The sequence below is a fragment of the Tyto alba genome, unplaced genomic scaffold, assembly GCF_018691265.1.
Source record: "Tyto alba isolate M040663 unplaced genomic scaffold, T.alba_DEE_v4.0 Super-Scaffold_41, whole genome shotgun sequence".
Taxonomy (NCBI): domain Eukaryota; kingdom Metazoa; phylum Chordata; class Aves; order Strigiformes; family Tytonidae; genus Tyto; species Tyto alba.
In genome coordinates this window covers 14,852,935-14,880,584 of record NW_024881317.1, presented here as the reverse complement: position 1 = coordinate 14,880,584, position 27,650 = coordinate 14,852,935, and positions in this window count along the sequence as shown.

Sequence of the window (27,650 nt, the reverse complement as noted above, 5' to 3'; positions counted from 1 at the left end):
AAACCTTCTACAGATTTTTCAGTGTTCTGTTCCTTAGATAGCTGGTGTTTCTCTTGGCACTTAAAGAACTGTGCATTCATCTCTGGAGATATCGAAAAATTGACTGTGACAGCAATGCATATATCACAAACTGTACAAAATGAATTTGTGTCACATCACCTGTAGAGCCTGATAACCATACTGATCAGTTCCAGCCGTGGGAAAGCTTTTATGCTCTTATGTGAACAAGGATTGCCTGGATGGTTTGGAAGAGATTAGAAAATAGTTGTTTTACAGTGCAAGGCTGGTAGGTCTTAACCATTCTTCTCTACCATTTACATTACTGACAGTCTTTTCAACTGTGCATACAGAAAATATGAGAAACAAAACTGTTCTCACTTATTAATTTAATATTGGACTCTGGATAAATGAGTGAAGCTCCTGTTTTCAAATACGGCCTTCATTTTTAGATCTTTACTGGTATCTAATATTAGCCATTTGTTTTTTCCAAATTCAAGGGGATTGAACACCTGCTTTTTCTATTAACTACTACTTAAAGTACACTCTAGATTTGTAGAAAAAAAAACCCTTTGAAAATCAAGTAATGAAATTTGAGACAATTTTGAAATATGAGTTTTAATTTCCTGCACTTCAATGTTCCCATCTGTACAATGGCCATCTCAGCTGGATGTTGAGGAGGCTTGTTATCTTAGCAGTAAGCTGGAAGGAAGTCATTAGTACTGTTCTCAGATTGCACTATAAAAACTCAGGAGAAGAAAAGTCCATAGTAATTCCCCTTCCTCCATGAAACTTTTTCCTTGTTGCTTTGTCAGGGGAAAGTCTGAATTTCTGTTGCCCTTCAATGGACTTGCCTCTCAGTCTCACTGATACTGGGCCCTGTGCAGAAGCTCTGAATTTCCATGGCAGTTATGTGCCACTGGCAACTGTGTAAATTTTAGCACAACCTTAAGGAGTCTGTACTGTCCAGTAAGGGATCCAGTGGAAACGATTAATATCTGCTTACACTGTACTTCTCCATCCTTTTATGCCCATCCATTTATCATGCCTGCAGAAAGTGAGGAATATGTTTTAGTAGCATGGCCTCTACTCAAATGCATATGATTGGGGCTCTCTGTGGGGAGCTTTTGGAGGCCTGTATCTGTCCCCTAGAAAATGGTTGTGATGTTAGCCACGTAATGTCTACCATATATACAAAAAAAATCCCACTGTGAACTTGTTAGGCTGGCTGTAAAAAACATTAAACTCTTCTAGTTGGAGTGCCTGCATTGAATAGTATAATCCTGGGTCTGTATTTACCTTTGCAGTGTCTAATTAATTCCTTGTGAGATTAGTCATTCAGACCTCAGGTTTCTAGGAGCTATTAACCAATCCTTAATTTTCTGTTAAATGCATTGAGTTCACATTTTAAAAGTTATCTTTTGTATGCTGAGGTTTTAATAATTTGAATATGAAATAGGCATTGAATTTTACATAATTTTCTCCCTGAGATTTGATAAAGCAGTGAGCATCCACAGAACGTAAAATTGTATAGTTGACCAGACTGAGCAAGCCTGTTTTTGAATAAAATTTTCTCTTGGATCACCGGTTAAAACTTTGTGGAGATTTTGATGATAAGTTGAAAGGCACCTTGTCTGCACACTAGAGCAGCTCACAGTCATTTCCTGGAAACTGCAGACTGAGGCAGATTGTTGTGCAATACTGGACAGCTTCCAGCGCATTTCCTTCAGTGCACCTGTGCTGCAGGTAGCAGTGACCCATTCTTCACCAACTTTTATATGGGGGTTATTTTAATTTGTATGAAACTCCATTTATGAAAGATTAAGTTTTCAAACCTTTGACTGATTAGTCTCATATGTCTTCAGAAGTATTATGCTCTTGATAATGTACCTGCTCAATGTTTCACAATAATATTTATAGAATTTTCCGTCATTAATAGTTTCTGATTGTCAGACTTGATTTTTTGGTGGCTAAAATAGCCTTAATTTCAAATTTCTGAACTTAACAAGCTGCGCTTGGAAAGCACAGGGGGGAAAATTTTAATTTTCCAATTCTGAAATAAGATTAAGATAGAAAAGGTAAAACAAACCTAAAACCAACTTAGTATTTTTTTTTTCTAAGTAATGTTCTGACTAGTTTATTTATCTTACTCATTCTACTTGAAAGAAGAGTATAATATTTCGATAAATAGAAAAAAAATTGAATTTAACAGTAAAAGCAGTTGTCTTCCTTTATATTGCCTGTCTGACTCTTTGTGTTATTGCTTGGAAAATCATAGCAATAACAGAGCAATATTAAGGGCAGTTTTACACACATTTACTCTCTTATGTACCATATCAAGTACATTTATGTTTAGTATATCGATTACTTGGGCTTATCCAAGATACCACCCCCCAACCCAACCCCCCCATACACTTGCAGGTGACTGTGATAGTTCTTCCTTGCAAAATTCCTTGCTTAGTCATTATTATCAGGGTTGTTTATTAATTTCCTACTAAATTTCCTGAACCTAGCACTGTTGAGAAGAGATGTGGAGCAACTGGGATACAAATGTAAAGATAGTATGCTTGATCCTGCTTATACATGTTGGGGTAAATGAGCTCTAGCTTGGTGGTGGAGCTGTACTCGCCAAGTCTGACTATAATTGGAGATGCAAAACAGATGATTAGAGACATAATAATTAAAGATGTGAAAACCCCTCCAGCAGAGGGATACAATTAAGTGATTGTGCCTTTGGCCTCTCAATAAGGAAACTGTCCTCATTGAAAGAGCACTGTATTTTAATAACATCAGATTTCATAAACCCAAAAAAAGCTATTTGCACATCATTGATTAGAATGATGTAATTCCTATGCTGGGGAAGACAGCGTTGAATTTCAGATATATATTTGAATCAAAATCTAGCACCATCTATTCCATCGTAAAGCTTAGTTAGGTGCATACCCAGAGTACCAGCAGCAAATCTACTGATATTACAGCAGTTACTCATTTTTTATGTTTCCATGATATCAGAGTTGTTTCAGGGACAATATAATGTGGAAACAGAGACACTGTAAGTGGCCCAAGGTCATAATGGTTATACCAGTCAGAAAAAACAGACAGATTTTTTTAATATTGCATTTTATAGGCAGTTAAAGATATTCCCAAACAGTTTCACTCATGAATATGATTCTCTTTTTTAATAACCTGTGGGCCTCTGAAAAGCAATGGAGACAGTGTGATTGTTCTGCAAGTGTATTTCTAGAGCAAAATATAATGACATTCATACAGCATTTTTGTAACACAGAAACAGCAAGACTATGTTCTGATTTGCTTCTTGAGCTGTTCTTCCCCCAGATAAGATGTGAATGGATGAAACAGTAACACCACCACTTTTTAAGCCTTACTTCTGGTTTGGATGAGCAAAAAAGCTTTTTTTTTTTTTTTAGATGTTAGGAATGTAGTTCAAAGGTAACAACCAATTAAAAAAAAAGTTATGATGGCTCAGTGTCTGGTTTATTACCGTGGTGATTATCAGCATATAGAAAGGTCATTCGGAGTTTAGACAGGAAATTTTGTATCTAGTGAAATCTGCATGGAGCTTTGCACTTTATGTGTAGAAAAAAACAAACCAAAAGCAAGTACAGACTAAGAGGCATCCTCATATAAGAAATCTGTTCCAAGGTGTCATTGTTTGAGCCTGGTTGGCAGCTAAACGCCATGCAGCCACTCACCCACCCTCCCTCCACTTGGGAACGGGGAGGGAATTGGAGGGGCAAAGGGAGACTCGCGGGTTGAGATAAAAACAGTTTAATAACAGTAACACTATGACAGCAGTATCAACGGGTAATGTCTAATACAGTTGCCTGACACCCGCCTGCTCTCGGCTGGTGATCCCGAACACAAAGGCGCCGCAGCGCACCCCCGGAAGTAAGAGCCCCTCCCGGGCCACTCCTGCCTCTATATAGTGAGCGCAATGTCACATGACATGGAGTATCGGCCAATCCGGGCCCAGCCCTCCAGCTGTGCTCCCCCTGCCCCCGCACACAGGTGAGGGCTCTGGGGCCTGGGGAGCCCCTGGGGTCTCAGTGTGCTGCAGCACTCCTCCCGCTGCCGAACCAACGGGAACGCTATGCCAGCCCCAACCAGGACACAAGGAGATCTCTGTTGCCAAGGTGGTGAAAGGATGACACCAGTTGCAACTCAAGTACTTACTCATGAAGTATTACACATGACAGAAACTATTGAACATGACCTTCTGCTTAGACTGCCAGTCAATCTTGTGTAAGGGTACTAACAATGGGAGAAAGAAGGCCTGAATTAAAGGGATGGCTTTAGTGAGCAATTGCAGTAGTCAGTTATTTTATATGAAACAGATGCTTTAGAGGGGTAAAGACCTACAAAGGAGAGAATACTTGCAGGCTACTTTGATGCTTTAGAGATGTCTTTTCTTTTTGTTCTTGTACACATCTTTATCCTCCCAAGCCTTAGTCACAAAATACATTTTCTAGACGTTTTTCTTCATTTCCGTCTGGGATGAATCTCTAAATATTTACATTGCATATAAATACTTAGATGTTAGAGGAAAGATGATCCAAAATGGCTTTACAGGGAGATTCTTTTGCAGCGGTAAGGTAAACCTTGTGTCTATTTTGCAGACAAAATTAACTGAAGATGTTTGCCTAGAAGATTCAGAACTGGAAAAGCTCAAAGATTTTTCTGTGTAGATAGTGTGCTGGCTGTGGTGTATCTGTTATTGTATGAATAATTTATATATATATGGAGACCTGCTATATGTTTTAATGTCTTTCAGGCAAATGTATTAATTTTGCGAATAGAAAAATCAACAAGACAGTTAAAAATCTGTTTTACTTTCTGGTTTAAATCATTCTGAATGGTGATAAAGTCCAAGATATGGCCCTTGACTCAACTGTCTTGATGCAGTTTGCATTTCATCTGTGCAGCCTCATTGCCTTGAGGTTTTGTCTGACAGTTGTAACTGAAAGGTGCAGAGAACAAATCTGGTTATTGATTTTATGTGATCAGCAGTGTAGAAACAGGCTTACCCTCTGTGGGGCACTAGATCCGTGAGTCAGTGAGAATAAAAAATAACTGTAGAGTTTGAGCCACTCTTATCTTCAGCAGTACCATGGAGATCACTGAATATCTAAAATCAATTATACTGACTTTATAATCTAAGAGTTTACAGTTTTAAGTACTTTTTCATAGAAATGTCACTATTGGAACACAAAAAATTTCTCATTTCCAAATGGAAAGAGTTTACATAAGAAGGTCCTTCAGACCAGGTCACTGTCTTGCATGCTTGTGAACCACAGTATATGCAGAGGTTTCCCTGTTAATGACAACTCAAGGGAACTCTTATGGGTTAGTTCAACCGTGGAGCAGCATCGTACTTACAAATGGGGGTAATTCAAAATTGCATTGCCTGTCTTATTGCACTTATTGGCATTGGGAAACTGCACATTTTGCATATTACTAAAGCAAAAAACACCTGGTGGTGGCGTAAGGAAGGCAGACCAAGTCACTGGCCAACCCACACACATCTTTTACTCTGAAGCAGCATGGAGGATCCAAAATGAAACCCTTAAAGTTGGTGCAGTTCATCCCAGTATGACAATGCAGTGGGCTGTGCTGATTTATATGGCATTGTTCCCAGAAGTGCAATCTTTTGAAGTAACTACTCTTTTCCAGAATATTAAAACCACTAAATAAGTATCAAATGGCATCATTATTCAGTATATGAAGGACAGTTAAGGGAGTGGATCCTCATTCACACAACTTTGATTTTTAGTTCATTATATATAAAGCTCATGAATCTTTACCAAACTGCTTCATTCACTGAAATCCATAATTGATTTTTTTTCACCATGAGACTTGTGCTGAACAAATCCATTTTTAGCATCTGTCTGTAAGCAGAGGTCATAAATCACCTATTTTACTACAAACTCTTGGGATTTCAGTAGCAGGTTTTTAAAGCCTGTTGGACTAATTTTACTTATTCTGCTGTAAAATGTTCTTCTCTAGTAAAACCTGTGTGTGCAACTATGAGAAGTTTTACTTGTTCTGTTATGTTGTTTTGGCTCAAGATATTTACTTTTATTAAAAAGAAAAATACATTGAGCTTAATAGTTTATTTGGATTGTTTTGTTGTTTATTTTTATATAGTGTTCTGTAAAGTCCTTAATGAAATTTAGTATTTACCTTGTGTTTGTTTAATCACTTACTTAATTTGTAGTCCATTCACTCTTAAATACCTTGCTTGGAGTCAAAGCACTACTATATTAGATGCTCTGGAAATGTGAAGGAAGAGGACAATCTGTTTTTACCGTCTGCTTATTGGTATTGTGAATATGCACTTATGTGGCTCATTTTATGCAGCACATGCAGTTCCTCTCATATTAAAAGTAGTGTTTGCCATGTACTAACTGAACACATGTAAGTCCTTGCCTGAAGATTCAGGGCTATAAGTGCTGCTTGAATAGTTCTTGATAAGAGACTGTTCTCAATATAAGCTTGTGTGTGTGTGTGTTGTGTCTGTAAGAAAGAGCTAGCTTCAGGTTAAAACACATTTTGGGAATGAGCAAAAGACATTGACAATTACAGTGCCTATGAATATAGGCTAACTCCATGTACAGCTGGTTAGTTTTTTTCTTTTCTAAGTCACGAACAATAAAGAACAGACTGTGTAAGAACTACTTACCACAGAATTACCTACACTATATTAAACGGCTTCCCACGGGTGTTGTGACATGAGGTCTCTCCATATACTTCTGTCACTGACTTAATAAACAATGTTCATTAATATTTTTGCAGTTGTGTTTCAAGGTGTCAGTGCTGCACACTCTTGCTTTTTTGCTGTCTAAATTGGGATGGTGGTATCTTAATTTGATGTTTCATCTGACAGTGAAACTGAACAGAATTATAGGATTTTGCATAATTGCAAAAGATGCAAATTGGCCATGCTCTGGAATTGGAGAAGGGAGGTTTTCTTGTCTTCTGGTTCAGCTTCTGCAACCACAAATTGGAGATTATACTTAACCTTGCATTGTGCAAGCCTTGTTACTCCTCAGATGATGCAATTTCCTAGTATTATCTTCTTTAATTTTATAGGTTGTTATTTTATCTACATTCCTAATAAAACAAAGTTTACTTTCTATTAGTGTTCAAGTTACACGGTGTCCTGGTTTTGGCTGGGGTAGGGCTAATTTTTCTTAGTAGCTAGAATAGTGCTGTATTTTGCATTCAGGATGGGATTTGGTATGAGAAGAATGTATATAGATGAGAGTTGGCCAGTAAACTGGCTCTCCTCTTCTGGGATTGCAATTTTGGGATTTTTCTCTTCTTTGGGTTCGCCAGCTGGGAATGGGCTGGACACTGCTTGGTGGGTGGTAGTCAGTCACATTGTGCATTGCTCTTTTCTATATTATATCATTACTATCATTATTATAATTATTATTTCAATGTTATTGTATTTAAATTATTAAGTTGTTTTTATCTCAACCTACGAGTCTCCTAATCTTTACTTCTCCAACTCTATCCCCCATACCCTGGGTGGGAGAGGGTGAATGAGTGGCTGTGTGTTGTGTTTGGCTGCTGTCCGAGTTTAAACCGCGACACACAGCAAATTCTTAATATGGATATCAACAGTTAATTATGCAAATAATTCAAGTACTCCTTTGAGACCTTAGGAGAGTCAGACTCAATTAATCAGTAACAATTGAAACCTTTTAGTGCTTATTGTGTTTGGGTTTTTATTTGGGAAAATATTTTTTGAATTAAAATTACAATTATTTAATATTTTGTTTCAAATTCCCTTACAGACAATAATGTACACAGCTAGGAACTTGCAGGCTGGGAATAAGCAAAACCAACTATGAACTTCACAGGTCTTAAAACTCAATGGCTTACATATTCATGAAGATTTGTGATGGTCACTAATGGATAACAGTGCCCATTTTATATATTTCCTATCTCTATGAGTCTCCAAAGTCAAATCTCTTTTGATTTGCTGTATGTGATACAGTGAATGCTTGTCAGGCATATTGAAGAACAGAAGAATAATATCTAGCCCTTTATTTATTTGTCCTATTGCAATGTCTTTAACACATTTGCTTTCTGAGGATTAAGCTTAATAGTGGGAAAACATATTTTCTCAGTACTTTACAGTGTGTAACTTATAATTTATGTTACTATAGAGAATTACCTTCAACCTCTTGGAATAAACTGCATCAGCTAAAAAAGTAGCACTTTTCTGAAGTCATTATTAAGCATCATTGTTATTTAATGCAAACCATATAACCTTCAGAAAGGGGTTAATGAATGAAGCTGACTACAGCCACCACTATCTACAGTGGGCTAGGGTTCAGGTTTGAAAGTGGAAGACAGATTATTTGTAGCTGAATAGAAGGGAAAGCAACTTCTCAGCAACCTTGCGTGTTTAATGATGGCAGCGGGAACAGAGGGAGGCCTGGGGATTTAGGAATGTTTGTCAGGGTACAAGGAAGATGGGCTGATGCCTAAGGTCAGGGAGCAATTCCACAGTCATCAGGGCAGGGGTCTTTACAGCCTTTTTTGGCATATACAGTTGAGGAAGAAAAAAAATCTCCATCGTGACTCTAGGGTTATTCTTCAGCTTTCTCCCTCTACAGATCTGACATTTTACAGGTGAGGGTAGCAGAAAAATCTCCAAGCTAATTCCAGTTCTGGAAGCCATGTATCTTACAGCTGTCATCATGTCCATGCTAATTGCTCCTGCTGAAAGCCTGGGATGTCTCTGGGATTTTTTTCATGACAGAGCCCCACTGTTTCTATGCAAGTGGAGAATTCCTAGTGCACAGTTTCATTTGCATGAATTTAGGCTTATTTTTGGTAACACTGAGCTTTGCCATAATCTACAAGGTTCACAACATTCAAAGGAAGTGCTTGCTCTTCAGAAGATTCAGAAAGCCAGGAAAACACATACAAATTCATGTTCACTGTTCAATAGAGAATGCAGGAGAAGGTCTGAAATCATACTTTATACTTTACAGAAAGTAATGGCAATCTATTGAAACAAAGTAACTATAAATTCCTCCTTTCAGGCTGGGGACTTTCTGACCTGATACTGGATGACAGCATGCAGAGTGGAGCCACTTCTACCAGGTGAGTTGCCAGTGCCTTCTCTCCTGACTAGCAAGCAGTTTTGTAGAACACTTCCTTGGGGCTGGGAGCCCTAGGCTCCAAAATCCTCATACAAAGCAGGGAACTGAACTGTACAAGTGCCCTACCCACTGTACTACTTGTTATTTTTGAAGAGAGAAAGGTCCTAACACTAGGACCAGCCCATTATTTTTCTGACCGCATTTTCTAATTATCAGCCCTGAAATAACCAGCCCTTCAGGATTGCCTGTGGGTTGACATGATAAGAGATGCAATTCCAACACTCCAGAGAATGACTGAGATTGATTCATGTAAAGATATGTACCACCCTGCCCAGAGTGGAAACGTTCTGCAGAATTGTGGCACATACAGAAGTTTCACATCGAAAAGTTAGCCATATATGAACTTCAGGTATACCCTGGAGGTACTGAGGGCTGAGTCGTGGTTTTGAGTATTTCAGTTTTTACTTCTGTCGCCTAGATCCCTTTTGAATGTAGTTTCACGCTGTTTCCTGTAAAGCCTCTTTATTTTATATGTATTTGTCTCTTTTCTATTCCTCTGTATGCAGCATTGCTGCTTTTAAATAAACAAGATGTGAATTCACTTAATTTTAAGTCTTTGTGACTCTCCTATTATAAAATGGCTTCACTGCCTGTATGAATAGCTTTACTATAAATATTCTGAGGAGGCTTTTAACTTGTATTTCAAGTTGCTATTTGAGAAATGCTATATGTTTATTTAGAACAACAAACAAAACAGAAGAATCACCAACTGGCAAAACAAGCAGTGTTAGTTTGGTCTTCATGATACTGAAAAATCTCCATCTAGAAATGTTGTTTCCATAGTCTGTCAGGATGAGAAATGAAATTGAAACTCATCTGGAAATGACAAAGTTGCTCTTGGAGATGAAATCTAATGAAAATCCATCAGTGTGGCAGAGGGAGATTGTATTTCAGGGCAGTTCACCTGTCTGAGCTGGATGGACTCTGAAGCTTCAGACAGTGACAAAATGATGGGTCTATTATTTGCATATTTATGTCATAGCTGAAGCTTGCCAAATTTAAAATGTCCTCCCAGATTATATCCCATGACAGGAAACTTGCAGTGGGAAATAGTATAATTTTGTGATTAGAGTGTCATTTATAATATGGCTGCTTCCAGAAATCTCTGTTTGGGTATCTTGCAATGGGTGGATTTTTCTTTCACATAGCAGTAGTTAACTTTGATCAACTATTCTTGTATATATAACTTTAATCAGAATATGTGTGTTGTTTTACACACATATATATTCTAGTGTGAATGGAAGGTTAATCACAGAATCATATTCAGTATGATAGCAATATTGGTACTAGAGATGACAGAATTTACAGAGTTTCCAAAGATTAATTCTTTTTTACATCTCATTTAGAAAAAGTGCATATGGGAAGAAAGCTTGAAATTTTGAGCAATATCCTAAGCCAATCACAGTTCTTTTTTATGAGTAGAAGCTGATCAAAGTAATTTAATTTTTATTGGTTATCTTTGTCACTGAAGATGCATGACACGGCCCTTTTCATTTCAGTGCCCCTTCCACATGTTTGTACAGCTGCATTATGCTTCTTAAGGCATCTGCGATTATTGCTCATAGTGAAAAGTACTATTAAAAAAGATGTTAACGTACCATGTTTTCTCAGAGATTGTGTGATCACACCAGAGAAGCTGAACCATTCTCAGCTGGGTATTTACACAAAGCAAGAACTTGGTAAGGAAATAAATTATTTTTACATTTTGGGATTTCATGGGACTATGACATGTATGTGTACCTGCAACCAGAGTGAACAACATACAGTGGCAATTGGTATAAAATTATATTTACAGACCCTGATTCAGCATATTTGCTCAGAGGAATCATTCTAAAATTCCTGATGTTAACAGGAATAGAATGCAGTTTTAATACTATGCTCATAAAAATTCAGAGAAGTTATTTTCTGTATTTCTCATTGAATAAATTTCCATTGCACTTCCTGTTGTTTGCCGTTTAACTCCGCACCCCCCCCCCCACCTCCCCCCCCCCCAATACTAGCATTTTCAGGTTAAGTAATGATGTGACAATTAAAATTCAGGATGCAATAAAGCTGGAGGTGTGTGTTCCTGCCCTGTATAGCAACAGTGATTCAGATTATTTTTTTAAATCAAGGCCAGTAGCGTTTCACTTTTGCACTTTTTTTTTAAAAAAAATGTTAAATCTAACAACACGTCTCACCTGTGTCTCTATTACAAGGTGGAAAGAACATTGAGGCAGAAGTGAAAACAATATGTTTTAAGTAATGTTGAAAGCTCCAATAACTTTTCAGCACAGGCACTGTGAAGAGCTGTAAATGTTTTAGCATGCACTTAATGTTTGGAACAGTTGCTTGCTTTGTTACACGCACAGATGAATATACACATGTACTCTTACAACTAGATCCAGGTGAGTGAGGTAAGAATACCATGTCTGAAAGAAGCTGCACACATGTTAATTTTGATGTGACTTTCCTTAGACCTTGTTAATGTTAATTTTGTGCTCACTTTACAGATGATTGTACACTCAAATTTGGTAGCACAATACCAAATTCCATCAAAAACAATAATTATAATCCTTGATACTTAAATAGATGGGTATCTGGACAAATTAATACTTTAAATGTATGAATGTCATCAGTGGATATACTTAAATGTTTGTGTAATTTTTTTACCACATAACTGAAAATGAATCTTTGAAGGGTTAACTTTTAGAAGCTTTGGGCAACAAATGCTGGCCAAAATGATTACTTGGCTACTATTTGGACAGTTTAGCTGTGTTCTGGGCTTGTCGCAAGGAAATGGCACATTAATTTCAATCAACTTAATGGTTTCTTTAATTTTAGGTTATAGTATGTTTTATTTAGGTCCAGGATTGAAATGCAGTTAGTATCAGCTTTTAAATACCTTTCCACCAGACACACTTTGTAAGTAGCTACCAAACAATGTAAAATTTGAAACATGAATTTAAGAGCAAAGGAAAAAGTTACAAAGTCTCACTTGGTAACTAAGTGCTGTAAGAATTAATTGCATACCTATCACACCTGGAACTGAACTATGATTAACACTGCCTAAGCTCCATGCCTGAGATTCAGAAATGTCTGTTTTTCATTTCCCAGTGCTATCCCACAAGATAGAAAAATGTTCGGTTTCTATTCCCATTTTAGCTGCTTTAACCCTTTACATCTCATGAGCTGCTCGTATCTAGAATTCCCCCTTAAATGCGAAAGAATGTATAAATTAGCAGTCCCACAAGAACTTTAGGGCAAGGCTGTCCAGTATCAGAAATTTTTATTCTGAATTCGTGGTCAGACAATGTATCAGACTAGGAGCACCACAAGTGCTCTTTTCATTAGAGCGATGGCTGGAACTCTGTGGATGGAAGGAGGCAGCAAGCTGAACCCTTGTTTGGACTGGAAACTTCTGATTTGCTTTAGGCATGGAGAAGGGAAGATCTTCTGTTAAAAATGTAAATGTTCAGGTAAGAAGGTGAATTGGAGAGCTCATTTTCTAAACCAAGTACTGTTTTAGTTTTGCAAAAGTAATAAAAAGATAATGTTAACATTGATTAATACTGTAGCCACTGATCATGATAACATGTTGCTTTGATCACAGATAGATCTACACATCCCCACATGTCTTATTGTTTTCCTTTTTTTTTTTTTAAGTTCTTGTCTTACTCTTTATACTCAACATTTTTTTTTAATAAGTATATCTTTCTTCCTAAATCTTAACCTCATTATTATATGTGAAAAAATGCAAAGAATCGAATATGTTTAAAGCACTTTTAAAAACTCTCCTTTTAAATAATTCAAACAATTTTACAATCTCAGTGACTGGAAATCATAACAATAAATAGTTTTCTCCCATAAATCATTAATTTAAGAGTATGCCAGATACAGTCTAATCATTTTACAATCTGTTCTGCAATATATAGGACATTGAGATTTACTATAATCTAATTTAGGACACTGAGATTTAATAAAATCTAATTTACTGAATATTTCATCTTTTGGAATGCATTTTCAGACTTTTCTGGGACTTACTTGAAATACTTAGTAGTTCCTCAGACATAATCTTGTAATTTTGAACAACAACATGAGATGTGAAAATACATGTACTTTCTGTAGATACTGGAACTATATGCTTTTATTCAAATTCTGTAAATGAAAGGAATCTATTTATAGTTCTACAGTGAGTGTCATTGAATACTACAAGACTAATTTATGTCCACTTCATATATCAGAAAATACACTGTAATTTTATGGCTTAATATAAAATAGAAGGACATGAAGGCCTTATTAATAATCTGGTTATGATAGGTTTATAACATTCTTCATCAATCAAATGAAGATTAAATATATTCCTAGTTATGATGTGCCATGATATTTTCCAATGAAATTCCATAATTTAAAGAAGCTAATGTGCGTAAAGGAAGAAATATAACCTTACATCTGAAAACTATCTTCAGATTATTATAGGAGTTACATCATACTTAAGAAAGGTCTGATTGATAGCCTATTAATTTGAAAAGAAAGTTGGGTTAAAAACATTTACTGAAATTGAAAGGGATTGCAGCAACATTTAGTGAAAATGATAGAGGTATTGTGTTTTATTGTGGAATTTATGTTATGCAGGGATAGATAATAAAGTGCAGTTTTGTAGAATGATTGTCTTACAACTTTTTAAGTAGAACTGTTGGGTCCTTGGCTCTGATTTTTCAGTCCATCTCAGTAGGATAGGCACACAGTTACCTAGTTCCATTAAGAAAAGCGTTTAAAATTATGCAAATGTGTATAAATGCTAGATTCAAGACCCAAATTGAGAAATTATATTTAAAATTTAAAAAGCAGTGGACCCATGTGTGGTAGTTTAATTCTCTGCAATCCTGCCTTGGAAGGGTACATACAGAGCTCAGTATTTCATCAAATAAGAAAAGTATTTTCTCAGCTGAGCCACCTAAATACTTTAGATATAGATAACGTAGGAGGAATTTAGTGCAATTCTAGTCTTCAGCATTAAACCATGAACACGCCCATCATTTTTAAAGTACAGATTCAAGCTGGAAAGGTTTTTCATTTAATCTCCCTGGCACAAAGTTGTTCCTAAACAGACATTTTTAATGGATGTTAGTGAGAAGTAGTCAATGTGACAGTGTTCAAAAAGGTGTGATGGTGATATGATCTCGTTGTCTAAGGGAGTTCACGATACAAAAAACTCAAAAATTCTTGTTGTCATTTCACCTGTATATTTCCTTATCTAAACCTTACTGTGCATATCTCAGTTTAATTTCCTCAGAATATTTCAACTTTCTGTCCTCTATCTGACTATGTATCTGTATCATAAGTATTGATGATCCATATCTTTTTGGTGAAAGTATATAGAATATTTATTGCTTTATTTCAACTTTCCATGACCATCAGCATTAATCTATTTAGATGTTGAAAACATTATATTGGAACGTATATTGCAAACAAAATATAGAGTAAAATGCATATGTGTATGTATGTGCTGCATATAGCAAAAATAATGACAGTAACTTGCAGTATCTATGAAGGGTTGATGTTAATTTAGAGCATTTTTATGATGCAGATGTAAAACTTGCTGCTGATGTATGTTAATGGTGTAGATAAGACCCCAAACCAATAAAGGGATTATTTGCTGCAGAAGTAACACTGGATTTCATGCGTAAGTATGCATACAAAGAAGGTGAAGTGAATGGAACGTACAGGGAGACTTTCTGTTAATTTATTTTTTCTTTTCATTTTTTTTTTAAATGCAGAAACACGATGGTGTCCAGACATATAGGATGTGCATTTCACATGAGTATTCTGTTTATTATTTTATACAAAGGACCTCTTCCATCTATAGTTACAGTTAATTGTTAGAAATACTTTCTTTCTAATGGCGGATTCTTGATTATTTTGAAAATGTTTGACCAAAACCATATCTTCTGAAGCTGAGTGTGTTCCAGAATATTATTTGCTGTCTCTTGCGTCGGTGTTCAGACCTTTGAAACTTGCCATGTGGAAGACAGACTGAAGTTTTTTCTATGAAAATAATCTGAGGAAATATTCCATTTCAACTGAAGTGGACTAGTTAGAAACATTCGCAGACCAGAGAAATAAAAAAATTTCAGTCTGCTTTCATAGCACAGATTAACAGAAACAAATAAAAAGGTTACACGTCTTTTGGCTTAAGATAAATACATATTTTTGATGTACTTTTAAGTTTGGAAACACATTAGAAGCTTTTATTTTTAGGTAATCTCTTACACAGTCTCTCTGTCATAGATTTATGTGAGCAATGTAACTTGATCCCTACTGAAATGAGAGGATATGAAGAGAAAACATTTTTATTCTGACAGCTCAATGTAATGGCCAAGAGAATGACTGTTCAGTGGGCCCTAATTCTTCCAGGTGACATTCCAGCTGACATCCTCTGTTGTGTTTTCAGACCCCAAGAAGCAGATTAAGGCCAAGTGGAAGACCTTGGTAGACTATTCCTAAATAATTTAAAATGCTTGAAGACTTCCTTTGGAAATGTATGATTAAGTTCAACTTGTCTTCCACCGGTGAGAGAAAACAAAAAATTCAGATTATGATCTGATTTCCATTAACTTTTACATGCAATCACAGTCATGTCTTGTTTTTGTTTTTCTTTCTCCTGTTTGTATAACTAAATTGTTTTAGATGTAGGAGTATATATGTCACCCCATAGAAATGCAAAAGATAGATTCTCAAATGATGTGGTATACCAAAACATAGTTACAGGCAGCAGTTTCTATGAAGCTTTATTTAATTTAAAATATAAATATAATAAAGACTTGGACAACAGTAGGAAATTGTTATTGATTTCCATGCATGACGCACCACTGGGTTCTGACAAAAAAATGATTACAGATATCCTTTGCTCAAGAAAATATCCAAATGTTCTGCCTGGGGCAGCCTCATAGATGGTGTTCAGCTGTGTCACAGCCTTTGTGTGAGTACCCAGATGGAGCTAATGAATGGTGCATGCGCTGCCATGGCTTGGACGGTGTGCATTAACTAGAAGTGCTGCAGCTGCTTGCAGCACAGAGTTGTTTTTCTTTTAATTTACCTATTGTGTAGGAAGCAATTGGCAACAAGAGCTTGTAGGAGATTTTCTGATAAAATAAAATAAAATAAAATAAAATAAAATAAAATAAAATAAAATAAAATAAAATAAAATAAAATACCCAACAGATATTGAAAGTTAGTAACTTTCTTTGCTGGATGAGACTAGTGGGTCAGTCGCATTCATGGAGAATAGGAACTCTAGGCCACAGGCCATAGGGGTTTCCCATGACAAGTTTGCTCCAGAGATGTGGGCCCTGAATGTGTTGAATTCAGTTCTCAAGGCATGAAGTAACCAACAGGACTCAGTCCTGAGTCCTGCTGCACTTCAGAGTGAAATTGTTTTAAGGATAGGGCTGGCTCCTTGCAGTCCTGGGGTTCAGCTTGTGTGAAGCACAGTTGCTCTGCCCAGGGAGCAGTGTGGGAGGAGCCCTGCCCTGCTCTCAGGGTCTTCTGTGCTTCACTGGTTCTATGAACAAATTGCTGAGTTCATTTGACATGATCCAGGACCTTTTGCTTCAGGAATATTACACTTCAGTGTTTTTAGGGCAAAATTTTCTCAGAATTTATGGTTGATCAAAAATTAAGAGAGAGACTGAGGCCAAATCAGAATTAAATTGATATTCTTATGAAACACCTATCCAGGCTTTAAAGCCAAGTTTACTGACAACAGAGAAGATTCAGCTCCTATAATTCTGTAATTCAATTGGAAGATGGTTATAATATTTAGTTTTTCCTCTAGATAGTTTTTCCTCTTAGAAACAAGGAGATAGTAAATGGACATTTTCTCTAAAAGATAATACTTGAAATACATTTTTAAAATACCACTACTAGCACTTCAAAATAAAACCGTTGTTTATTATTTTGCAGAACTCTTCCAGCAATTAAGATGTTGCACCTTCTCTTCGATAAGCATAATTTTTTAGGCTTCCTACTAAGAACTTCAGTGTAGGAATGTGTGCTTGAATTATGCAATATTCTGAATTTGTAAGAATAAATAAAAACTCACAAAGTGATAATGTATACTTTGTGGAGAGTTTCTCACTTTTGATCTTGTTCTTTTTCTGTTGCTATCTCTTATGGACAGTATTTGATCACTTTTATGTTTTTTTTTCTGCTTGTAATGGCATCAATTTTCTCTAAGAAGTTTAGGTGGAATTGAACCTGCCTGAAGAGGAGGTTATGAAGACTGAACTGGCAGCAAGTGAGAAGGCTTGAATTGGGAGCAGCCAGCCTGGCATTACAGGGGGTGGAAGGAACTTCCTAAGGACCAGAGGAGACTGGGTAGATTTTTCTGCAACTCAGAAAATTAATGAGCTGAGTAAAATCAACTCTAGAAACAAAGGTATGCTGGAATGGACATGAGGCTGGGAAGAACTATGTATATTTTTATTGTGTCCTGCTTTCATTTTCTTTTTGTGCCTTATCCATTTAAGAAGGCAACCGTTTTAGTTTAATTCCAATTCAACTTGTCTCTCTCAAGTTTAAAAGTCTTTCAGTATTTTTGGGAGCTTGCTACAGGTGAAGGTCTCTGCAGATGCACTGCAAAGTTCTGGCCACCTCAGGGTCACTGTTTCTGTTAAGTTCTGAAATAATTATGCTTGACCTTGAATCCTGCATATTCTTTTCTTCTGTATGGCTTTTTTAGACTGCAAGAACAGCAATGGCATTGTAGCTGACTCTACAGTGTTTTTATTGCTCATCTAGGGAAACTTTAAATTCTGTAGCTCTGTTCCAAACCACTTTTTGTATATATATTTTTTATTATGTTGTAAAATATAAGCTTCATAATCAGTTGTCAAATGTTACTTTGGTGTAACCCTATGAAACTTCAAAAAGGATGATGTGATTGTAGATCACAAAATATTTTAATTCGATTGTTTTGCTTATGGTTAATGTTCACAACATTAACCAGTGCTAGATTTTTCTGTGTCTCTGGATATTAACTCTCAAATATATAGGCTTATCCTGTGAGATTATGCTCATTCTGTCTGTAAGATGTTAAGCCAAATGTTTTTCAAGAACTGTATTCTTTGTAAAAAAATGAACATATTCATTGTAAACAGGATGGGCTATGCAGGTGTTTAGTTACAAGCCCAGTTTGGAAAACAGTCATTTTTGCCGAGAACATGAATTCTTTTCAGTGTGGTAAAACATCCCTGGGTTAGTTCAGTAAGAGCTACTTTGAAACTGAAGCTCTGCTCAAGGGAGTTAATTCAGAGTGTCCAGTTAACCTAGTTCTACTGTTTCTTGAACTTGCATTTGTGTCTCTCTGACCCTATGTGGTCTCCACGTATGTCTTCAAGTCTTGTTCATTTCTGCTAGAACTTGCCATGCTCAGAGAAAAGAGGGACCATCAGATAGGTTTGCATTCTATTTCATCCCAGGGCTTATGTTTTTCTGTTCCTTGGGGAAGAGGAGAAAGTTCTTTGGTGCTTTTAAATGTACAAACAAAGTAATTGGTCATAATGATGCTTACCAAAGTGTGAAAGTTTTTCACCCTACAACGATAATGTCATCATTGTTTTCTTTATTGTTTGACTTGCTTCATTGAGGTTTACATGTTTCTGTAGGAAGATTCAAGGGATGTTTTCTCAGATACTAGGAACTTCTTCAGAAAATGTTTTACAGCTCTCCTGAGGGACTTCAGTGTATTCTGCAGAGTGAAGGTATGAATCTTAATGTAGATGTATTGTTTTGAAGTTCTGAACAGGATTGTCCAGAGGACTCTGCTGTATGTTGTGGGACCTGGATTGTACCGTCCTCTACTTTCCCCACTGACAGCAGAGAAAACACTTCAGTTTTCAGTAAGATACAGCAAACTTAACATCTGTAACATCAGCTTGCTTCAGATTTTCTCCAGGAAAACTCAAAATGAGTGGGGTTTTGTGGTGCTTAACGCACACCCTTCCACATTGAGAAAACTCATGGCTTTCCTATACTACCCTATGTGTGTGTCTATCTGATGTATTTTGCTATATATATGTATTTTAATTTGTTTAATAGAAGGAATGCCTTATTATTATAAATACTAGTACTTATAGTATTTGTACTATGTCCCGGTATCCTTCAGTTTGCCTTTAGGTCCCTCCCATGTCACTTACATGTCTGACTGGCCAAGAGACAGAATATTTCCTGTGGCAGATATAGAGCTGTGCACGTGCTGTCTGGCCAACTGACTGCCCTTGCTTCACACAATACTGACCTCTACTTCTTTCCTTTCCTTTCCTACAGTAGTCAACAGGCTCTTTATTGGGCATTGCTTCTCATAAAACCTCTAAAGACTGTCTTTGAAAGATTCACAGATTAATAGAGTTTAATGACTTAATGTGCGCTTTTTTTTTTTTTTTTTTTTTAAAAGATAATCAAGGCAGTCCATGTGAACTTGTTTTTTGGGTAATTGCTGTCTATAGCAAGCAAGAACATAAGAACATCTTATTTTTCACATAATGATTAGTGGAATTGGAGCTTATACTGAATAGACCAGATCCTTCTCATTTCTGTTAATCTCTAGCTGGTATATTTGAAGCTGCATAAAATGAAACTCTAGAGTTGTTATGAGTCTAAAGTAATGCATTAATAATTAATCTCCTAGAATTCCTTGGCTGTAAGGAAGTAAAATGCAAAATTTATTATTTATTTCAGCATGTTTTGGTTAGAGTCTGCAAGTGAGAACTATACAAAAAGATTGCAGGGGAACACAGAAATTCTGAATAACAATAATTACTAAAGTGATTATATAGAACAGTACTTGAAACATTTTCAGAATTGCAAAGATTATTGTGTTGTGAAATGTGAATTCTTACTTTATATTAAATATTCATCAATTTTTAGAGAAGAATGTTTTTATTCTAGAGTCTTGATAAAATATTCTAACCAAATCATATACTCATATTTTTTCTCTGAGGAATGATTAGCTTATGGAAATTTGGCTGTGCATATTATGCTCCTATATTCTGGATATACTTTCAATGAGGTCTTTGATGAGCCACAGTAAAGGTAACAAGTTACTAGGAAAATCATAAACACTGAAAATAATGTCTCTGTGCTAGAATAGATGTAACTGTGTTTGGGGTTAATCAAGCAAGATACTGTAAATAATTTCTCCTGAGTTGTTTTAATAACCACTTGTATTAATTCACTTTACTGTAAAAAAAAATAGTAATAGTAATATGTTATATTAAGTGTATTACTATATATAAAACCAATTACATAATAATATAATTATACATGGCATATTATGTATTCTATTACACATAATTATATATTATATTTATTGGCAATTACTAGTTAAAATAATATAGTAATTATGATAGAACTAACTTTTTAAGAAAAAGGAGATATTGGAGCAGCAGAATAATACATTTCAGAGAAACAGACTTCCACAAATTCAGGGAACTGATATGTAGGATTTCTTGGGAAGATAAGCTAAGGGATAAAAAAAGTGCAGCTGGTGAGGGAGATTGAGAGTTTGCTTTTGTACGTATTATACAATGTGGAGGTGATGTAGGAATGATAGAAGCAGACCATAATGGCTGTATCAGGAGCTCTTCACTGACTTGAAGATAGAACAAATCTGTAGGGATAAAATTGGATATGAATTCCAGTTAAGAAGGGACATACAAGGTATCAAACAACAGGACTAGAACTAAGAGGAAATGAAGTATATTTCCACTTCTAAACAGAAAAATTATAAATTCTCTGATTCAGAGAAGGCTAAAGTGTCTAATAACTTTTTTTTTTTTTTTTTTTGCAAAAATGCTTAATGTTTCAGTATTTACAAAGATTCATGTTAACAAGGAAATAAAAGTTTACGTCAATTTACCTTAAACAAATGTTTTGGGATACTTCAGGGTATACTGACCTATATATATATATATATCTATCTCATATATACATGATGCTGTTATATACATGATACTCCATGTTCAAGTTGGCAGGATCTGACTAACTTCTCCTTCCAATACTTTGCAAAAGTTAGCTGAAGTCACTTTTGAACCCTTTTATGATTCTTTTTTTGAATTAATGCAGTCAGCTGCTCTACAGGAGTGTCACTACAACTATGATGATTGATCTGGCCAATTCATACTAGGGAACAGTCACCTTCCCTATCTCCGAGGGAAGTCCCAATTTAATGATCTTTCATATTGGAGGTTTTCAAATACACCGTTCCAGTCTTTCTTTGGACTTCCCCCTGGATTAAAGGTGGTTCAGGGAGCTTTGATTAATTCCTAAATCTGTTTATGAGGGAAAGTGGTTGATTTGCAGCAAAGAATAGACTGCACTTGCCTCCTTAAATACTATCTAGCTAATGATGTTTGCTATGCTACCTTGCTACCTTCTGGAAATGCACTTTGATTTTTTGATAGTATGGACATTAGCTAACTTTCTCTCTTTTGTTTGTGTTTTTTTTTTTTCTTTTTTTTTTTCTTTTTGTTTTGTTTTTAAATAAGTGGAAATATTACTTCTAGCAATGAGCAATATTGCAAGTGTGTTAAGACTTTTACATTAAGATGAACTGGGGAGAAGTAAAACGATGTGTCCAAGTTTATAATAAGGACAGATACAGGAATCTTTGGGTGCTCCTGAAGATGAGTAAATTCACTGGCTCCTAAAACAATAAATAAAGGTACCAGCTAGAGCAGAATCTTATTTTCACATAAAAATGTCATTTTACACAAGAAAGGTGAAGACAAATTGGTAACTAAATATAAAGCTCAAGTGTGAGCTGGAAAGTGGAACATTTTCCAGCAGATGTTTTTAAGGTATATATCTGAGATTAGAAATAAATGAAGGTCCAATGATGAAGGATGGGGACTGAGAGAGAAAGCAGCAGGAATTGGAGTAGTGGTACAACCAAGTGTGTACTCAGTTCGTGCCAATGCCTATTAACTGCAAATTGAATGCACCATGACTTTCTAACTGCATCACAGCAGAACATACAAACTTTCTCCCTGGACTAAAACATAAACACAGTGTTGTTTTTTTTTTTTCATTTTGTTGCTAAGAATTTACATGCTTCTCAGGATGGAAAGTCATATAAGGCCTGCAAGTGGAGAAGGATGTAAATAGCCAGGAAAATACTGATGTACTTCTGTTGCCAGAATGAGGTTATTAGAATTAGACTGAATAGTTCTGCATGCCACTACTATACTGTTACTAACATACTCTAAGTATTTAAGTATGCTGTTACCGACCTCTATAGCATAGTAGCAGGCTAGATTGAGAAAAAAAATTCAAAGCTATGTAAGGGCATTTCCAGAGTAATATATAAATCTTACAAAAGGCATAGCTGTTTCTACTGATACGTGGTGAAAACAAGAAGAGGCTGAGAAACAAGTTCTTTATGCATCTTTTAAAGATTTTAATTGATTTTCATTGACAAAGATTTTCAGAAACAAGCTATGCATGCATAGTTGGAGAGCATATGAAGCACTACAGAGTGTTTTCAACACGTTCCTTTTACTGCCACAAGAAAATCTTTGGAGAGTCCCATCTGTTAAATCTACTTAGAAACAATAAAGTAATTTCTAAACAAAACTTAAAGCATGAAAGTAAAGACTCCTTGGCACATTCCACTTCCTTGCAATTCATCTTTAGATGAATCAGGTGTTAAATATTACTAATGAGAATCAACAAATGAGGAAATACTGAAAATTACTATTATTCTTCTCCATTTCATTTCATGGTGTTTCTGAAATATGTGTTCTTTATTTAGATTTAAGGATGCAGACGAAGGACATCTACTAGGATCCTTATTGTGTTCATATTCTGCTTTTGCCTGGAATTGAAGCTGCCAAAGAGTTCAAAACTTTATGTATCATTACAATTAATTATTTAGGTTTAGAAATAGTTGATTAAAGCCTGTGTCAGGTAATGCTGTCTCCAGAAATGTGCTGCATGTGTCTGAATTCAGTTTACCGGGATGGTCTCTGACAGTAGTAAGAGTTGTGCTGTTATATTGTGTCTTAGAAGACCATATACTTTCTGTAGAGTAATGTGTAGGTGGTTGACTGTGAAGAGCACTGTGTCACCTGTCTGAATATCTTGCTGTATTACAGCAACTGCTTAAGTCACCTGTCTGAATATCTTGCTGTATTATAGCAACTGCTTAAAAAGCCCTCCATGTTGCATGATGATTGACCTTATTGTATTGTTCACAGAAATCATATTAAAATGCATCTGGTGCTTTCAGAGTGCAGTTTAATTTTCCATTTTATTGGACAATAGATAGTGTGTATTTGTGAATAGAGTAGAAAAAAAGGACTTTGTCCTGAGATTTCCCACATGCACACTGGAGAGAAAACATGATAAGTAGAATTGCTGGATTTTTTTTTCAAATTTGTGAGATCTTTTACATTTTTCTGGTTTCCTATTAAAATAAATGATTTTGACATACCCACTGAAACATCTGTAGGTACAATCCAGACAACACTGAGACTTGTATGTCCTTCCTGTCTACTTCAGAGACAAGTTTTCCTTTTGCCTTCTTCCTGCGCTACACTCTTCACCATTATCAATAAGAAAATGAATATGAGATGAACTCTTCTGTTTACATATGTTTTGCTGAAAGTTTTTTGCTTTGGGCTAATCTTTTCCACTTGTCCAGCCAGCCAGCTTTTCTTCTGGGACCTCTCTGACAGTTGCTTTTGTATTTGGCATTTTCTGGCTCTGTAAGGTGTAATGGCTAGCTTTAGATTTTCTGTTTTCTTCTGACAACATATGGTGGTACAACTGCTGTATATTAGCCTTTTCCTCTTTTGAGAGGTGATGATGGTGACAGATTACAATTAATCACATACACTTATAAACATTTCAACTAGAAATAACCAGAATAGCAGAGCAATTATTCCTACTAACTTTCTCCATATCATTCTTTGACATTATAGGCAAGTCAGCATGAAAATGCTTCCAGCCTTTATTTGAGAAAAAGTTGAAGCAGTTCTGTGTTAGGACTCCCATCATGATCAATATCCTTTGCAGTCAATCTACATATTTTCTTTTTCATTTATGTCTTAGTATTCTATGTAAAATACAAATGTTCTTTCAATGCTGCACATAGTGTGAAGTCTGCTTTATGCAGTGTGTCAAGTTTTTGTGCCCTGCATTTGCACTTATTAAAGTGAATTTCAGTTGTCACATTCCAAACTTGTTATCCTTCTATTTCACAAAATGTGTGTGGAATTTTCCCATGAGAGAGTCACTACTGTGAACTGGACTCTTTGGTAAGTATTTTCATGCTGAGGAACCAGATGGATGGGCACCAGTGTAGCATACCTCCTTGTTTAAAATTACATGAACTGGAGACCATTTCTTGTTAATTGAATTAGTGAGGTCAGTGAGATCTTTCTATTATGAGTGATTTTGGCCTTTGCATAATTTTGCATTCTAATAACAGCTGATGCTGAATTTAAGAGCAGTGTAATATCTCCTGGCTAAGAATTAAGAGATTTAAACGTTGAAACAAGTATTTGTGATGATACAGCAAGTCTTTCTGGAATTCATAGTTTTTGCAAAAACTCAGATCATTCTATTAGATTCACAGGCCAACTGAGTATTTCCTGGAATTTTTGTGTTTCTCAAGTGTTATTTAATAAAAAATAAACAAATATCCCAACTCCTTTCCTCAAACCAAAACACAATTCCCCTCTCCACCATTCTGAAATCCCAATCAAGCTAGTATATGGTACTACTTAGAAGTTTGGCTGGTATTTATCCCATGAATGGGTATTTGGAAAAAATGCATGGGATGAAGATGATTTCTTTTTACTCTTTGCATTTTGTATAGTATGTTGTTTTGTTCTCTTCTCAGACCTAACTTTATTTTATGTGTTTACCTTGTATCTTACTTGTGGTAAAGGTTTTAGCATTATATGTGCTTAAATAATGACATTTGCCCCCAAAAGATGGTTGTTTCCAGGACAGACCAAAAAAGCAAAACAAAACTAAGCTGAAAATGTCTTTAATGAAACAACTTTTGAGGTAGAGGATAAGTCATGGTGAGATCGTAGAAATGCTACTTGACATGGAGAGAATCTGATCAGAAGTGAACATGTAATAGACTTTTAGCTGTTTTCCATTGAGGTAGACTATGACATGGGGAATTATGGAACAATGCAGTGCATCTATAAGAATAGTTCTTGTTTTTAAGGGTGCTATTACAAGAAGAGTTATTATATTCCTCAGAGAAATCACTGTAATTACTTAATGAGTCTGACAGAGGTTTTCCACACAAGCTACATTTCTGCTATGTTTCCAAAATGCACCTGCGAGAATTAAGTGCTGTTCATCTGTTGCCACTGAGCCTCAGGGTCGCCTTCGGGCAGTGCATGTGTAAGGCTGGAAAGAAACCTTACAATTCAGAAAGAACAAAGCCCTTTATACTTATCTGATTTACATTGTCCAGAATTTGCAGGAAAGCTCATAGGGTGTGGGTAAGATGAATCCATAAAGCTCACCTAATGGAATTTCAATATAAATTATTTCTTAGGGGAATTTGCCCCAATCCTCCAGTGTGAAAAACAATTTGTACATCCAGGCTCTGGAGAATTTACTATTCTTTCATAGCACAATTCAGACTGAAAAATGGTTCTGCAGAGTGGGAGACCGCGTTACTACAGAAACCCTACTTTTTTTTTGCAAAAAGCTTGGTGATAGTTTCAGACAACCTTAATTTTGTTTCTGATCAATAGCTGAGATTTTAGCATTATTTGACATGATGTGCATATATTACCTTAGCTGCCATTTAGAAGCAGCCCGTGCAGACAGCTTACTGTGAATTTAATTTTTTTTTTTTTTTCTCTTGATGTAGATTGAGTATTATTCTTTCCTTGGTTATTTCTGGGTTCCTTAGAGCTAGAAGCAACATGAGAATTAGTGTTTCTTGGCATGTCAAAACCTTTGTGTCAGACAAAAACCGAAGTATAAATTCAAAAAAGATATTTGAATGGACATTCATATCCTTTCCTTCCTGAGGCAAGCAGCTCAGGGTGAAGGCACTAGAAATGAGAAGGTCATTTTTAGATGAAAACAATCTGTTCTGTTTTTGCCAATAGGAGTTATTTTTTATAGCTGCTGAAAGTCAAGAACCTTTGTGAAGTGGTTTACTTTGGAAATTCTATTGAAATCAAACCTGCAGGGGAAATTGCAAGTGTCATAAGCTGACAAGAAGTAAGTGAAGCCATCTCCTGCACATCGAGGTGTCGAACAAAATGCATTGCCTTACTTTTAATGAGTGGCATGTTGCAAGTGTTCCCCATAGGTGACGAGAACAGCTCAAAATGAACCTAAACCTGGGTGCAGATCAGTAAATTCTGGCAATGTAATTTTCATTTTGGATGTAGTCTGTACATTTTCTCATTCTAGAGTCTGCTGCTCGGTCAACACTGCTGGGCCTTTCATTATTAAAGGATTATTTGCTGGTGGAAAAAAAATTAAGTGACAGGCAATTTCCAGCTTAAAATGACTATCATATAGGTGTCTGAATGGTCCATAGTCTTTTAAAGACTTATTTTAAAGTTCCTAGGTGCCAAAAAACTTTTGTTTCTAAAAGCTGTGCTTTCTAATTCTAGACTATAAACAATATGATCTCACAAGTTACATAACAAGATCAGTGTTACTTGATAATATGTGTATATATTCTTATATAAATCCTTCTGTATTACCTGAAGGTTTTTTACTTTCAGTGTTTTCTGCTTGTCTTTGTATACTGAGGTTTTACAACAATTGCATTGTATTATCTTTCCTTGCTCTCATTTCCAGACTTAAAAATAAAAAAAAGGCAAAAAGAAAAAAGCAACCCTCCCCACCCCACACCTGATGTTGCTAATTAGTAATGATGGTTTTCATGTGACAGGGGAGAAAGTATGAATCAGAACAAGGGGACAGTTTATATTGGAAAAAAGATCTGTTATTTTAGGCTAAAGAAATATAGCTGTCTTTGTGATGTTCATATAGCATAATTACTTCACAGCAAAGCAGTAGAGAGTATTATTGAGCGTGCTAAAATTCTGAGTGTTAAAACCAAAACCTGTAATTTTCTGCTCCAAATGAAATATATTTGGATTCTCTTCCTTCAGCTCTGGACATGATGTGATAAGGATGTGCAGGTCAGACGGGGAGGGTGGATAGTCTAATTACTGTCCACAGCTGGGTGAAAGTGAAGGAAAAGATGGGAAACACCTGTACCTACGGGGCTGGGGAAGGGCACGGGAGTGAGCCCTGTGCTACCGGTCAGAGGCTGCAGCTGCTGTGGGGAGTCCTGCTGAGTGGCAGTGGGGTGCTGGGGTGAGGGGAGCTCTACTGAGCGGCAGCGGGGTGAGAGGTGCCCTGCTGAGGGGTGGCAGGTGAGAACGGGCAGAGGAATGAGGGGAGCCTCCC